Here is an 18340-nt window from a genome sequence, read left to right as displayed (position 1 = left end):
ATAGACTCAACTCTCCAATAAAAAGACACACACTTTCAGAATGGATGCATAAACAAGACTCAACAATCTATTTCATACAAGAAACACACATAAGTCACAATAATAGATATTACCAGAGAGTAATGGATTAGAAGATGGTTTTCCAAGCAAATGGACCCCATAAGCAAGCAGGAGTAGCCATTCTCATATCTAATAAAATGGACACTCATCCAAAATTTATCAAAGGAGAATGGGAAGGTAACTGCAAATCATCAAAGGAAAATTCCTCCAAGAAGATATAATTTCTGAACATCTATGCCCCAGGTACAAGGACACCCACATTTGTAAAAGAAACGTTAATAAAACGTAAACCACACATAGATCCCCATCCCCATACAGTAATAGTGGGAGACTACAACAGCCCACTCTCAACAAAGGACAGGTCAACAAAACAGAAATTAAATAAAGAAAAAATGACTCTAACAGAGGTCATGAATCAAATGGACCTAAAAGACATCTACAAAACCTTTCACCCAAACACAAAAGACTTTATCTTCTTTTCAACACCTCATGGAACCTTCTTTAAATAAACCACAACACAAGCCAAAACAAAGAAATGAAGATGGAAATAATTGTATCGTATCTGACCACCATGGACTAAAGCTGGACCTCAACAGCAAAAATAGCAAAAAGCCTACACAAACATGGGAACTGAACAACTCGATACTCAATGACAGCTGGTTGGAGGAAGAAATAAAGAAAGAAATTAAAAACTTTCTAGAATTCAGTGAAAATGACGGCACAACATACCCAAAATTATGGGATACAGTGAAAGCACTGATAAGAAGAAAGTTCATAGAACTAAGTGCCTTCAAGAAGAAATTTTAAACATATCACACAAGCAACTTAATAGATCACCTGAAAGCCCTAGAAAAAAAAAGAATCAGACTCACACAAGAGGAGTAGATAGCTGGAAATAATCAAACACAGAGATGAAATAAAAAAATTAGAAACAAATAAAACAATTTAATGAATCAATGAAACCAAGAGCTGGTTCTTTGAGAAAATCAACAAGACAGACAAACCCTTAGCCAAACAACCTAAAAGGCAGTAAGAAACTATCCAAATCAACAGTCAGAAATGAACAGGGGGGGATAACAACAGACACTGAGGAAATCCAAGGAATCATTAGGTCCTACTTCAAAAGCCCATATAGCAAAAAATTTGAAAATCTAAATGAAATGGACAATTTTCTTGCTTGATTCCACTTATCAAAGCTGAATCAAGACCAGCCAAATAAATTAAATTGTCCTATGTCTCTCAGGAAAATCATCAAAATTTGTCATCAAAATCTCTCATCAAAAAAAAAAAAAAAAAAAAATAGCCCAGGACCATATGGTTTCAACGCAGAATTCCACCAGACCTTCAAAGAATAGCTAACACAAATACACTTCAAACTATTACACAAAATAGAAAAAGAAGGAACATTACCAAACTCATTCTATGAGGCCACAGTAACCTTGATATCTAAACTTCACAAAGACTCAACAAAGAAAGAGAATTTCAGGCCAATCTCCTCTATGAACGTCTGTGCATAAATACTCAACAAATGGAATCCAAGAACACCTTATAGTTATTGTCCACCATGACCAAGGTAGCTTCCTCCCAAGGTATGCAGGGGTGGTTCAATATGCAGAAATACATCAATGCATTCTACCATATAAATTAAGTGAAAGAAAAAAAAAACATGTTACATAATCTCAACAAATACTGAGAAAACATTTGATAAAAATCAAACATTCGTTTGTGTTTAATATCCTGGAGAGATCAGGGATACAAAGCACTTACCTGAACATAGTAAAGGCAATATACAGCAAGCCTATGCCAACATCAAAATAAATGAAGAGAAATTTAAATCAATTCCACTGAATTCAGGGACAAGAAAGGCTGCCCACTCTCTCTATATCTCTTCAATGTAGTTCTTTATTTAAGTCCTTGCTAGAGCAATAAGACAATTAAAAGAGATCAAGCAGTTTCAGTTCAGAAAGGAAGAAGTCAAAGTGTCACTATTGGCAGATGATACAATAGTATGCATGAGTGACCCCAAAAATTCAATCAGAAAACTCCTTCAGCTGATAAACACCTTCAACCAAGGGCCTGTATACAAAATTAACTAAAAAGAAAATTCAGTAGAACTCCTGTATACAAAAGTCAAAAGGACTGAGAAAGAAATTAGGGAAACAACACCCTTCACAATAGCCACAAAGGACATAAAGTACCTTGGTGTAACTCTAACCAAGCACGTCAAAAACTTGTATGAAAAAACAAAAACAAAAACAAAAAATTTCAAGTCTCTGAAGAAAGAATTAGAGGAATATATGAGAAGATGGAAAGATCTACCATGCTCATGGCTTGGCAGGATTAACATAGCAAAAATGGCCATCTTACCAAAAGCAATCTGCAGGTTCAATATAATTCCCATCAAATTACCAGAAAAAAATTCTTTACAGACTTTGAAAAAATAATTCTCAACTTTATATGGAATAATGAGAAAACCAGAATATCTAAAACAATAAAAGATGTCCTGGAAGTATCTCCATCCCTGATCTCAAGCTGTAGTACAGAGCAACAGTATTAAAAACTGCATGGTACTGGCATAGAAATAGTCTGGGGGATCAATGAAATAAAATAGAAGAACCAGTTAATAAACCCACAAACTTATGGACATCTGGTCTTTTACAAAGTTGCCATATAATGGAAAAAATACAGCATCTTAAAAAAATGGTACTGGTCTAACTGGATATCTCCACATAGTAAAATGCAAATAGATCCACACTAATCACCCAGCACAAAACTAAAGTCCAGCTGTATCAAAGACCTCAACACAAAACCAGACACACTAAACCTGTTAGAAGAAAAAGTGGGGAAGAGCCTTAACCTCATTGGCACAGGAGACAACTTCCTAAACAGAACACCAAAACCATAGGCTCTAAGATTAACAATCAGTAAATGGGAACTCATGAAACTGAAAATCTTCTCTGAAGCAAAGAACACTGTCCTCAGAACAAAATGACAGGCTACAGGGAGGGAAAGGATCTTCACCAACCCTATATCTGACAGAGGGCTAATATCCAGAATATATAAAGAACTTAAGAACTTAAACACCATTAGGGAAATGCAAATCAAAACAACCCTGAGATTTCACCTTACACCCATCAGAATGGCCAAGATGAAAAACTCAAGGGACAACACATGCTGGAGAGGTTGTGGAGAAAGGGGAACCCTTCTCCACTGCTGGTGGGAATGTAAACTTGTACAACCACTCTGGAAATCAATCTGGCGCTTTCTCAGACAACTAGGAATAGCGCTTCCTCAAGATCCAGCCATACCACTCCTAGGCATATACCCAAAAGAGGCGCAAGTACACAAAAAGGACATTTGCTCAACCATGTTGAGGGAGGGAAAGGGTGTGTAAGGGAGTACTGGGAGGAGAAGAAGGGGATCTGGCAATTAGTATGTTAGGTGAATAAATAAGTTTAAAAGATAATTTTCTCAATAGGTGCCACTCACCAAAGTTAAATCAAGATCAGATAAGAAATTTATACAAACCTATGAAATAGAATCAGTCATTAAAAGTCCCCCAACCAAAGCCAGACAGGATGGCACATGCCTGTAATCCTAGAACTCAGTAGGGAGAGGCAGGTAGATCTCTGATTTCGAGGCCAGCCTGTTCTACAAAGAATGTCCAGGACAACCAAGGCTACACAGAGAGATCATGCCTCAAAAAATGCAAGCAAGCAAACAAACAAAAAACAAAACAAAACAAAACAAAAACCCAAACCTAAACCCAAATGGTTTTAGCACAGAATTCTACCAGACTATTAAAGATAGAATTAGAACAATGCTAATTCTCCTCAAATCATTCAACAAAATAGAAACAGGAGCATTACCCATTTCATTTTATAAGGCCACAGGTACCCTGATACTAAAGCCACATAAAAACTCATCAAAGAAAAAGTATTAGAGACTGAATTCCTTTATGAACATATACTCAATAAAATACTTGCAAACCTAATCCAAGAAAACATCAAAAACATCATCCACCGTAATCAAGTAGGCTTCATCCCAAATATGACAGGATAGTTCAATATATGAAAAGCAGTAAACAAATTGAAAGAAAAAAAAAACTGCACGATCGTCTCATTAGATGTAAAAAGGGAGGAGGGGACTCTGATGAAATCCAATACCTTTGATGATAAAAGGTCTTCAGAGATTAGGTATACAAAGGACATACCTCAACATAGTAAAAACACAGTTTAAACAAGTCCATAGTTAACATCAAGTTAAATGGAGAGGAACTCAAAGAATTTCTACTAAAATAAGGAACAAGACAAGGGTGTCCACTCTCTGCATATCTCTTCAATACAATATTTGGGGCAATGAGACAACTGAAGGAGATCAAAGAGAAACAAATTGGAAAGGAAGGCATCAAAGTATCTTTGTTTGCAGATGAAATGATAGTATACATAAGCAACCTTAAAAAATTTCACTGGGAACTTCTTACAGCTGATAAACACTTTCAACAAAGTAGCTAGATACAAAATTAACTCACAAAACCAGTAGCCCTCCTGTAAATAAATGACAAACATTAAGAAATAGGTACACAATACCTTTCACGATAGCTTTAGGATGTAAAATATCTTGGGGTAAGTCTAACCAAACAAGTGAAAGACTTGCATGATAAAAACTTTAAGACACTGAAAAAGAAAACTGAACAAAGTACCAAAATATAGAAAGATCTTTCATGCTTATGGGCCAGTACGATTAATATGGTAAAAATAGCCATCTTACCAAAAAGCATTCTACAAATTTAATGCAACCCCCATCAATATTCTTATACAATTCTTCACAGATCTTGAAAGAATCATTTTCAGCTTCATATGGAAATACAACACACACATACAAAACCCCACAGGATATCTAAAATCATCCTGACTAATCAAAGAACTACTGGAGATTTCAGTCTCCAATCTCAAATTATGCTACAGAGATTTATTAATACAAATAATATTGTATTGTCAAAATAATATTGCATTGTATTGATCAATGCAATTGAATTGAAGATCCAGACACAAATATACACTCCTATGGATATAGTCCTGATTCTTGATCAAGACATCAGAAATACACACTTGAAAAAAAAAAGACAGCAACTTCAACACATGGTGTTGGTTAAACTTAACAGCTGCATGTAGAAGAATGTAAATAAATCCATACTTATCACCCTTCACAAAACTCAAGTCCAAATGGATCAAAGACCTCAACATAAAATCTGATAAAAACCTGATAGAAGAGAAAGTGGGGCGTTGCCTTGAATTAATTTGCATAGGAATAGCCTTTCTGAACAGAATACAGTTAGCATGGACAGTATGCTCAGCAATGAATAAATGGAACCATGATCCATAGAAATACAGATTATGGAACTTCGAATAGCAGATAGATTTCTCTAGGAAAGGGAAATAGAATAGATATCTATAAATGGATGGGAGGATCAGAACAGAAGGATTGAATAAGAAGGAGACAGAGGAAATATGGGAAAGACAGCTAAATTTAAGGGCAATTTGATGGGTAGTATGGAAAGCTAATCTAATAGAAGCTTCCTAAAATATATACATATATGGAGAAAGTCTAAAATCACCAAATAATGAGGCAGACAGAGCCATAATTGGACAACTGTACTCACCATATGAAGCTTCCATTATTAGGATTGATTTACATCTAATTGAGTTTTTAGCCAAAGAGGTCCCAAAACAATTCTCAAACAACCAAGGCTGTTGTCATGACTATAGTTTGCTCTCCCCAAAATGACAGCAAATCTGCACTGCTGAAAATACCTATATAGAATAGAGAAGTCAAACTAGTGTCTACATACAGCCTTCACACCTACTTTCTTGTATCTTTGGTACAGGAAGGGGCATTGTAGACTACCAAAAGAATAACATAAATATCAGCCCATCCAAAGTCTTTCATCTACAGTGGTGCTCTGCTTGCATGATACACTAGGGTAATAGTAACACAAAGCTTGTGGGAGTAACCAACCAATATCTGATTTGACTTTAAGACCCACTCTGCGGGGTGGAATCCATACCAGATACTGCTTGAGTGACAAAGAACCTAAGACTAGGTAGCCCAGGGACCTAGGATAAAACCAAATGATAATGTTCTTTAAAACAAAACAAACAAACAAACAAAAATACCCAAGAAAACCCCACAACAATAAAATGACTTCTAATGACATTCTGCTATACTCATAAAACATTCCCCTTTTCAGCCATCTTCAGAGAAGTTTTCTCCTGCAGCAGATAGGAACAGAGATTCCACAGCCAGATATTGCACCACACACACACACACACACACACACACACACACACACACACACACAAAGTGACACACAAAGAGAGAGTGTGCTTTGTATACTCAGCCCCAAATGGGATACCTCCATCAAATCCCACACACAGGGCTCAGGGAACCCTGTGGAAGAGGAGGCAGAAAGAGTGTAAGAACAAGAGGGAATGGAGTACAGCATAAAAAGTGCCTCTCATTCAACATGAAGAAAGCTAATATAAATTCAAAGAGACTGAAGCATCACAGAAAGGGCCTGTGTGGATCTGTACCAGACAAGGTACTAGAACTGAGAAGAGAAGTAGACATGTAGGCATCCCTAACCCAGAAGCAATCTCCAATTGATAATGACTTGCAAATGAAAATTTAGTTTCTTCCAAGTGAGGTTACAATTAGGAGGGGATCAGGAAGATATGGTCAGAGGAGCAATTAAAAAAAATATCAAAATGTCACAAGGTAGGGTCTTATTATGGTAGTATCAGTTTATAAACAAGTCTGCTTGTATTTTTGTCTGTTTATTAACATTGATCACAAATTTTGTCTAAAAACTATAAATATCACAATAAGCAAAACTGTCTTTTTAATAACAGTTTTTAAATAAAAGATGATACAGCTAATTACTTTAGCTCTGAGTTTTACTCACTTTATTATATTATTTATTTTATTTCTGCAATTTTTCTTATGATTTGGTTAATTGCTTACTAAATCTTACTAATATTCTTGACATTTAAATAATTATTTAATTCTGATGGTAATACACATAGATAAATCGTGTTCTCTCTCTCTATTCCTCTCTCTCTCTCTCTGTTTTGTGAAATTTTTTTCAGAAACAATACCATAATGAAGCCTGCTCTTACTGAGGCTTTCAATGTCCAAAAATTCCAATATTTGTAGTTTATGATTTCTGCTTACTGCTTACTGAGGTGAATGCCACTTCCCCTTGACATACCACAGTCCTGCTTATTATACTGTACTATTCTACGATCACTTGATTTTATGCAGATTAATATCAGTTGGTTTGTACAGAGGACTATATGTAATATTAAGGATCTTGATTGACAATATTTCTATTTGATAAGACAACTCACATGTTCATGTTTCCTCTGTTGCAAGTCTATGTTGCAAATACTCTGAAATACCCACATAAATGTTGCCAGGGAAACGTTTTTTTATATATATGCAAAGTTTCTTGAATTATTAGAATTAAAGATGCCATCTAAATGTCAGGTTTGACATGTATTGGTTGATTTGTACAGTGTACTTTGTGTGCATCCTGTACAACATAATTTTCTCACTTAAAAAAAAAAACAAACAAAAAAAACCTTTGCCCTCTTGCCTGCTGAGAGTATTCTTTCACTACTGCACATTGGCTTCTCTCCCTTCTCTGCCCATGCTGTGATAAAATCACTATGGTTACAGCTAAAGTCAAACCTTTTAAGTATTTAATTAAGTATTTTTCCTATTTTTGTTTTATCTTAGATAAAATATCACTGATTCAAAATCTAAAGAGTGTCAGCGGAAGAAAGGCATAAAATAACTCCCCAAAATGTGAGGACACTTACCAGTAAAAATAACAAAACAAAACAAAACAAAAAGACTCAACAGCTCCTTGAATTGTGCCATCATGTGGGGCACCTTGATGAGGCTTATGTATAGGGAAACACTTTTATAGCCACTGGTCAGGTCTGTAATTGGAACTGCCATTGCTGGTAGGACTTCTGTTATTGATGGCAGCTCAAAACAAAGAATCACTTTTTATCTCTTTACCATAATTTAAATATGGTAAAATTAAAGATATAATAAAATATAATGAATATATTAGTAAATTCCACAGGTTAGAAAAAGACATCAAGCTGAAAGATGGTTGGTTATAGTTTTAGAGGCTATAAGTCCCGTATATTTTAGGAAAAAAATAGCTTTTCCAGAAGTTTAGACAATTTTAGTGAATTGTGAAGTCCTTGAACTATTGTTGGATCTATAATTTTGAGCAGGCTGGAAAACCACCAAGAAAACGACTAAGAAGACTTTTAATGCATTGGCATATAGTTTCTAAAGTTCAAGTGGTAAACAAATAAAGGATGGAAATGTCATTCTGGTTTCTAAAAATACCATCATTTCTTTATGAGATTCCTCTTACCGGGAAATTTCCGCCCTTAGGACTTTTTGACATCTAATTTGTTGAACTGTTTATAAAACACAGAAATGAGAAGACTCATTAGATGTTGTTTACAAAATATTCATCAACCAGACTAGCAAAAAATCTACTTTGAAGTTGTAACTGTTGATTGTACAGACTGTCCCAGAAATGGAATTGTTCAACTGGTGACTTCTTAACTTCACAATAGTAGGAAAATCTGCCCCCAAAAATCATTATAATATTTTTATTTCCAGTATCACATTCAGTTAATTACATAAGAAAGTTCAATATGTCTTATGAAACAGGATTTATGCTATGTGATTTTTGTCTACCTATAGGCTAAGTATTCTGAACAGTTTATGGTAGGCTATGCTATGCTATAATGCTTTGTATGTTACCTGTATTCAATGGTTGTATGACTTACAATATTCTCAGTTTATAATGAATTTATCTGGAATAAAATCACATCAAAACAGAAGTGCATCTGTGGTCTAATAGTGTCCAGTTCTTGTGGGGAGGGCATCATTCTTCGTAAAAATAAACAGAATATTCCTGTCTGTTAGGATAGAATAGCTTATTGTTGACTAAGTACTAAGTCTTTTCCTCTATGTCTGCATGGGAATACATACTTTATCACATCATTCCTGTTGGCTATGGCCATATTACTTGCTGTGGCCTATAGAATACAGTTGAATGAGATGTGAACACAAAAAATATTCCTGTGTAGTTGGGCATGTCATGTATACCTGTGTCTCTGTTATGAATCACTCTTGTTTTAACTATTTTTTGGTTCAAGGAGGACTACACTTATGTAAAGCACATTTGAGTCCAACCTTCAGATATGAATTAAGCTTGAACTTTGTCTCAAATGTTCATATTTTTTCAATCAAATGACATGACAAGGAAATAAATGCCTCATGACATATTTTGGGAAACTGTGAAGCAATTTCGATACATGAAATAAACTGATGATATACAAAAAATCTTCTGAGCTTTTAACACTGACAATTTCAACTCTTCTTATACATGCTTATTAAGCTGTGAAAATTGAATTCTGATGTAGCATAAAATAAAAATTTTGTTAACCATGTAGCAAATGGGGCTAGCATTTCCTTTTCCTTTATTATTAATTTGTACACATATCTTATGGGAGATGAATGTTCTAAGGTAGTATTCAGTAACTACCTTTTTGTCAATATTCAGGGTTTACCATACATTTATCCTTAGAGCAAACAATCTGAAATTTACCTTCTTTAATTTGTCCACTTTGTATAACATAGCAGCATATTAGACGAATACACTGCATGGTTTTTCTTCATCAATATAAGTGATAAGGTATATATGTATAAAATCAAAGGGAGACTGCTGAGTGCTTCACTGAGTCACAAAATAAAAACTTGAGGTCCCTGCATTAAATAGATATGATGAGCAAGGCAAACGACCAGAGATCAATTAGAATTTTTTCCAAGTGAAGTTTTATTCCTGATGTATTTATCATTCCTTTCCACCTTCCACTACCCTCTGTAAACTGAAGATTAATTCCTTTAGTCTATTTTTATAATTAATTTTATTTATCTCTCAATTTTAATACATAGCTTTGCTATTTAATAGTCTGGGTTGGAAGCTGTGGTCTTCCAGAATTTATAACATTATCTTTCCATGCCTTTCTGGCTTTAAATGCTTCTGTTGAACAATAAAGTTATTCTGAGTGGCATGTCTTTGTAATAGTTGCTGTTCTCTCACAGTTTTTTAAATTTGGTTTTTATTAATTACAGTTTATTCACTTTGTATCACAGCTGTAATCCCCTCCCATAAGCCCTCCCAATCCTACTCTCCCTCTCTCATCTCCTACCATGCCTCTTTCCAAGTCCAGTGATAGGGGAGGTCCTCCTCCCTTCCCTCTGACCCTAGCCTATCAGGTCTCATCAGGACTAACTGCATGTCTTCCTCTGTGGCCTGGTAGGGCTGCTCCCCTCTCACAGTTTTTAATACCTTTTGTATTGTCTGTAATTTTAGGTTTCAACTATAATATGTTGTGGAAAGTTTCATTTTTGTCCTTTCTATTTTGGTGTTCTGTAAGCCTGGCTGAGCATCTTTTTTTGAGATTTGGGAAGTATTAAAATATTTCTGTGTCTTGAGTATGGTATTCTTCTTCTTGCTTTATGCCCATAATTATAAGATATGTTGTTTATGATATCCTAAGTATCTCCCATGTTCCATGCATATATTTTTTTAAGTTTATGATTGACCTTTACTGAATGATACAATTCTTCTAAGTTGCTTTCCAGTCCAGATATTCTGTTTTCCACATGCGCCATTCTGTTTCCTAGGCTTTTGATTAAGCTTTATTATTTATTTATTTACTTTGTATCCTAGCTGTAGCCCCCTCCTTCATTCCCTCCCAATCCCACCCTCCCTCCCTCATCTCCTCCTTGCCCCTCTCCAAGTCCACTGATACGGGAGGTCCTTCCCCCCTTCCATCTGACCCTAGTTTATCAGGTCTCATCAGGACTGGCTGCAATGTCCTCCTCTGTGGCCTAGCAAGGCTACTCCTCCCTCAGCAGGAGTGGGAGGAGAGGTCAAAGGGCCTGCCACTGAGTTCATGTCAGAGACAGAGACTCTGTCTTTCAATTAGGACTGAATTTTCCCAGTCTCTCTCTGTAGAACAGGCTGGCCTCGAATTCCTAGAGTTCAGCTTGCCTCTGCCTCCTGAGTGCAGGAATGAAAGGTATGCACCACCATGCCTGGATGCCAGTCCCTCATTCTTGATGTCTTGACCTGTTGTAGGTTTCTGTATTAATCACCATCTTTTGTAGATAGAAACTTTTCTGATATGTGTTGATAGATGCACTAATTGATAGGTGTAAGAATGAGTCATTAGGAATCAGTTTAATACTGTCCCTGTTTAGAAAATTAATAGTAGTTGGTTCTAATCAATGGCCTGTCTAGCCATAGGGTCTTGGCCTGGTGATGGTGCGGGGTATGGGTTTCAACTTACAAAGTAGACCTAACTCCAGTAAGATAGTAGATTCATGCTACTATTTGTCCAGTGGGCATCTCTTACCAGGCCAGTTGTTATTATAGCTCATAATGGTTCACAACTGGGTAAGACTGGTGATTACCTTTCTCCCATGTCTGAAATATGTGGTGTCTTTAACAATAGAGTCTTATGTTTAAGTTCAGGAAAGCAATGAAGGGCAATGGCAATACCCAATATTGTTTTAAGAAATTTTTGTAATCTTCTAACCAACAACTTGAAGGGAGGTTTCCCATGCCTTACCCTTAGGGTTTTATTTGATAGTGCATTGTTCTTTGGAGGAGTATTATTACCTCATGGGGCATAAATCCTTTTAAAAATATATGTGTGAACATACATGTATCTGCATATACCTATGTATTATTTTAAGTAAGCTTATACAATAATGTTGCCCTACTTTTTTCAAACATCCCTAATGTTATTTATCCCTTGTTTTATCTTACCATTATGCATCATTTTCTCTCCCCTGATAAAAGTTCTTCCAATTGTTTTCATTGCTCCTTCATAGCACTTGTGTCCACTATTTCTCTTACTGGCACTTCTGTTTCACCTCTTCTTCCAGAGTCTCCTTTCATTTTTCTAGCTTCTTCAGCTACTTCAGGTTACATACTCACATATAAACATTTTCTCCTGGAGATGGTGTAGAATAATAAGGGTTTAAAAGAGAATTGCATATGTTCAGAAAATATATTTAAAATTTAGTGCAAGATACTTAAGTTATCAATATGGTGCATGTTTTATCACAACAATAAATGCAAGAACATTAGAGTTGTGCAAACACAGGACAACCTGTAGCTAGAAATCATAACTCTGCTTTGAAACTTCTCTGAATCAAGATTTTTTTTTCTCTTTCACCAGACTCCATAGGTCAGATATATGAGGGGAGAGGGTAACTTGTAGTTCCTTTTATAATGTGAGTGATATCAAGGTAATTGCTGGTGAAATATGGAAAATTGACTTGTCTGGAGGTGTTGGCAGGAATAGTTAAAATGATTCTTCTGAGAGTTTAAGTTCAGTAGATAAATGTGTGGCTCTGATCTGGGAAGAAAATAAAGAAGCATGTAGTTTTGATTGTGTTATACCTTAATGTTAATGATTACTGCTAACCATCAGTTTGACAGAATCTAGATTCACATAGGAAAGTATGTACAGAATCATCATGACTGTGTTAATTGAGACAGAGGGAAAGAGACACTTACAATAAGTGACATCATTTTGGCTGTGATCCTGAATTATATAAATGCAAAAAAGATTTATTTATAAATAAAGATTTATTTATAAATAAAGCAGTATTTATCACTATCTAGTCATGATTGTGGATGCATTGTGACTAGCTGCTTCAAGCTCCTGCTATCTTGACTTTCCCACCATGATGGACTGAGCCCTTGAATCGTGAGCCAAAGCAAACTCTTCTTTCTTAAGTTGCTCTTCTTACCGTATCTGATTACAGCAACAAGGGGAAAAAAGCTAAGACAGATAAAAATTTTCTACCTACAAGTGGGCCCATTGCTATGATAAACCTGATCATGTGGTTCTTAGGCCCTGTTCTGTGGCTGGAATGTGGAAGAATCTGAAACTTTGTTTTAGAAAAGTTATTGATCAAAGAGTAGGCCAATCAGACAATGCAGCCACTCCTGATGAGATCTGATAGATTAAGATCCGAAGGAAGGAGAGGAGGACCTCCCCTATCAGTAGACTTGGGGAGAGGCATGCGTGAAGAAGGGGCTGGGAGGGTGGGATCGGGAAGGGAGGAGGGAGGGACTTATGGGGGGATACAAAGTGAATAAAGTGTAATTAATAAAAATAAAAAAGAAAAGTTATTGAATGCTCTAATTAAAATTAGAGTATATTCTAAGTGTTCTACCAGTTGTAGAATGCTCAACCAGAATGGGTCATTCTGGTCAAAACTTGGAAGAAAAGTATGCTGTGAGACATGGAGACAGAGGGGGCCCAGCTCATGAACTTTCACAAGAAAATAAAATCTTGATCAGGAAGTGACATAGAAGCCATTCATGCCTAATTTTGGCCAAGAATCTGTCTTCATTTTGCTCTTGACCTGAGAACTTGAGTGAAATTGACTATAAAGATGGACTAATAATGCATTTGGTACAGGAAATATGTGTGAACAAGCTGACTGTTCTGGACAAGAAGAACTTAGAAAACAATTTGCTACAACTGTTAAGAGGTTAACACCATTAAAAAGAAACACAACAATCTGCACTGAGAAAATATAAAGTGTGTCCTGAGGGCAAGATTATACACATTAAAGTTTCCCAGTTGTAAAGATGCAACTTTATGTAAAAGGAGAAAGCCTGCGGGTATTCCATGTTCCTCAAAAGCAGTATTTAGAAGAGTGGTCTCTGTGTTTTAACACCTAGATACTGATAGTACACTGATCCAAGGGGCCTAGGCTTCATCTCAAGCTAGCAGCAGATCTTGACTTTATTTTCCAGATGGTTTTGTAAGCATGGAATATGGAAGAATGATGTGGTACTGAGTTTTACTTCTATGTTTCAGAGAAGACCTAATGCCAGGCAATATGTGGCAGAGAAGTGGTCCCTGAAAAGGGGCTCTGAGATGACAAAGCATGAAGCTGTGAATGTAAAGCACATTGGAATTCTCAGAATATTGCAGCTGCTAAGACCAAGGGGATTCTCCAAAGAAAATTATAGCAATAGAGTAGAGCTGTATGAGGCATTCTTGAGGATTTTGAAGTTGCACAGGGTAAGAGCAAGGCTCAGGGTCGAAATGAATATTGTAACTACCTGAAATATTCATTTTACTATAAGCAGGAAATGTAGATTAAGTAGAACCACATTATAAAATTTTTTTAGTAGCCAAATATTTTGGTGTACACCTTTAATCTCAGTACTTGGTGGGCAGAGGCAGAAAAATCTGTGAGTTCTAAGCCAGTGTGTCTATAGAGTGAATCCCAGGGCAGTGAGAGTTACACAGAGAAACTCTGTCTTGAAAAAATATATATATAGCAAAAATGTTTCTTTGAGAATGATGAGAACAATGATTTTCAATGAGAACAATGGAAAACAAGGGGCAGATAGTGAGTGTTCAAATTTTTAACATAGATTTTTTTTCCTTCAAATCAGGGAGGATGATGTATAATGTAATATGTGAAGAGAAATCATGAAAGAGTACTCATTGAATGCTGTAATTCTATAAAGAAAAGTATCTCTCAAATGTAGTACTTTTAAAGGATACCTGGATATGTTATGGGCATGTGATAAAATAGCTCACTTCTGTTTGAAGGATATTATGAGTGTTGAAGTCTTGAAAGTATCAGATATTAGCTGATTAAAAACTATTTCTAGAAATACAATGGACTGTTAAATCCACTCTTTCCTATATATGAAACATTGTAAAATTAAAGCAAAAGCTGGCTGAATAAAAAAAAAATGTAAGTACCAACAAAAATTAGAAATTTATTTTCTGTGATGTTGGAGACTTTTTAAAATAAATTGAATAAGAGTAATTGTATACCAGTTAATGTTTAAAAACTTTCTCTTTGATATTGAAGGAATATCCAAACAATGCTTAACCCAATCTGAGACCCACCCCATGGGAGAAAACCAATCCCTGATACCTTAATGATATTCTGCTATGCTCACAGACAGGAGACTAGCATAGTGTCCTCTGAGAGGCTCCACTCAGCAGGAGATCAAAACAGATAATGAGATTCACTGCCAAACATTGGGTGAAGCATAGGGAGTCTTATGAAAAAGTGTGAGGAAGGATAGAAGGACCTGGAGGTGCCAGGAACTCCAGAAGAACAACTAACCAGGGCTCAGAGGGGCTTGCAGAGACTGAAGCACCAACCAAGAACTATGTATAGACAGGACCTAAGTTCCTTACACAGATGTAGCAGATGGGCAGTTTAGGCTTAATGTGGGTTCCCTCATAAGTGGAATGAGGGCTGTATCTGACAGGGACTCTGTTGCCTGCTTTCTGATCACTACCTCCTGGTGCGGGCTGTCTCTCTTGGCCACAGGGGAAGAGGATGCATTTTGTCCTGATGTGACTTCATGAGCTGAGATGGGTGGATAGGGAGGGAGCTCCCCTTATCTGGGGAATGGAGGAGGAGGTATGGGACAAAGAGAGGGAGTGTAGGACTTGGAGGAGAGGAGTTAGGGGACTAAAATCTGGATGTAAAGTAAATAATTAATTTAAAACTGGCTAAAGCTTTGTTTTAAGAAAAATTGATTTGCCATTCTCTAGTACAAGTACTGATTTCCATGGTACAAATACTCCCATTGTGACTAGAAGTTATCAAAATAATGTTATAAAACGTGAAATTGGACGGGCATGAACACATTTAGTTGAAGCTAATTCTTGCATACCAACAAATCATAGCTGCAAAAATAAAATTTTGGGTAAGAATTTACAGGACAACAGTTGCTTTATGGTGGGAAATTTTAGTGAAAACTAAAGAAGCTTAGTTGACTTAAAGGGTTTCCGTTTAAGGGCAGCCATCAAGGGTGTTAGAGATGAAGTTTGTTTGGATCAAATGTCTTTGATGGAAGGCAGGTTCAGTGATTTCCCAGGATTTCTAATTAGATATGGATGGAATTCCATCTGGGTGTCTGTCAAGAAGAATTTGTCTAGCATAAGGGAAAGACTGCTTTTTGATGGCATTAACAAGAATGTGGAGGTACTGAAGGAAATACAAACCAAATTACTTGACTATCAGCAGGCAAACTTGTATTGTTATATATAAATACTGCAGGCTTCAGGGATTATTGATGGTTTATATTTAACTTAGAAGCATGGGCTTGGATCTAATAGCACATTATCTACAGGACACTTTGATTTTTTAAACACAGAAACTCATCGCATATGAGTTTTGCACCCTGGGGAATTTTTTACCTCTTCTGGAATATTTGTATTTTTAAAATTTTATTATATATTTATTTATTTACACTTTATTTACTTTGTATCCCCACTGAAGCCCCCTCCCTAGTCTCCTCCCAGTCACACCCACCATCCCTCTTCTCCTCCCATGCCCCTCTCAAAGCCCACAGATAGTGGAGGACCTCATCCCCTTCTATCTGACCCTAGCCTATTAGGACTCATCAAGGCTGGCTGCATCATCTGTCACTCTCACCAGGGAAGCAGGCAGACACATCTTCACCTCTCCCTGTGCTCTCCCAAATCCATCTCCTTGTTTCATCGCTATCTCTGCAGATGACCACCTGCTGCAGGCTTCCTTCCTCTCTATCCCCTTCTCCAGTGGATCACATAGATCCCCTCAAAACTTCTTTCTCCACACTCCTTGCTATGCCCCAGATATAACTCCAACAAGCATTCCCTGGGAACTCACAGGCCATGAAGGCCAGCGAAGCAAGCAGGTTAACTGTAAATCTTCACCACTCCCTCAATTCCTCCAAGTCCAGGTCCTAGTGTCAACCAGAACTCTGTAGGAGACCACCTGCTGCTGCCTATCCTCACTCTGCAACCATTCCCAAGGGGCTAAGGAACACCCTGATTTTCTCCCTCCTGTGGAACCTTCCTCAGTCACCTCTACACCTAACCTATATAAATTCTTAAGTATCAGCTCCCAATACCTAGAAATATATTTTATCTGGTATCCATAATGGCCACACTTATCAGAATCCCAGAATTTCTTACCAGACAACAAAAATTCACCACAATGTGCTAAGAATCAGAGAGTGCAACGCGAACCAAAGAACAAAACACCCACACAACAATGAAAGGTCCAATATATCAGCACCTAGAGTTACAATCTAACTTAACCCAGAGAACTAGACTCCAGCAAAAAACACTCCTATACCAGCTAAACCACTCCTGGTGATATATGTAAAACATGCTCCACTATACAACAAGGATATTTGCTCAACTATGTTCATAGCAGCTTTATTTATAATAGCCAGAATCTGGAAACAGTCTAGATGCCTGTCCTTCAACCAAAGAATGGATAGACAAACTGTGGTACATTTACACAACAGAATACTATGCAGATATTAAAAACAGGGAAATCATAAAATTTGCAGACAAAAGATAGGAACTAGAAAAGATCATCCCAGAAAGATGCACATGGTATGTACTCATTTATAAGTGGATATTAGACATATAGTACAGGATAATCATACTACAATCCACAGACCCAAAGAAGCTAAGTAACAATGAGGACCCAAGGGAAGGTGCCTGAATGTCACTCAGAAGGGAAAATAGAATAGACAGCAGGAGTGGATGAAGAGAGGGAACTGGGCAGGAGATGGAATGGGTGGGATTCAAATATGGGGAGATTGGGTGTGGCAGGTGAGAGGGCTGGGAACAAGAAGGGAAACTAGGGAGGGCTATCTCTTGGTCAAGGTGGAGGCCTGCTACAGGGTAGGCTCCTGGGAAGATATGGATGTGATTCTAGCTGAGACTCCTAACAGAGGGGATATGAAGACTGAAGCTACCACCTCCTCGCCAGGCAGAACTAGTGGAAGGAGGGGATCCACAAACCATTAAGTATTGCAGCCTGTGTCAAAATACCATACCATACCCCATAAGTACACAAAATTAAAATAATAACTAAAATTGTACATATCAACCAAAACAAAATGCTAAGTACCAGGTTTTCCCTTCAGGTTATTGGAAGGTAGCATTCTAACATTTGGGGTACTATAAGTAGTACATGAGATTCATTCTTTGCAATATGAAAATGCAGATTTTGCAGAATTCTGTGGTATTGACATTTTTAATTGCATGACTGTCTCTTATGTTTATTTTCCTGAATATACTGCTTTGATCTTTTCTCAGAGGGT

Source organism: Psammomys obesus, unplaced genomic scaffold (assembly GCF_907164565.1).
Source record: "Psammomys obesus unplaced genomic scaffold, mPsaObe1.curated_primary_1811, whole genome shotgun sequence".
Lineage (NCBI taxonomy): Eukaryota > Metazoa > Chordata > Mammalia > Rodentia > Muridae > Psammomys > Psammomys obesus.
Note: the sequence above shows the minus strand (reverse complement) of the source record.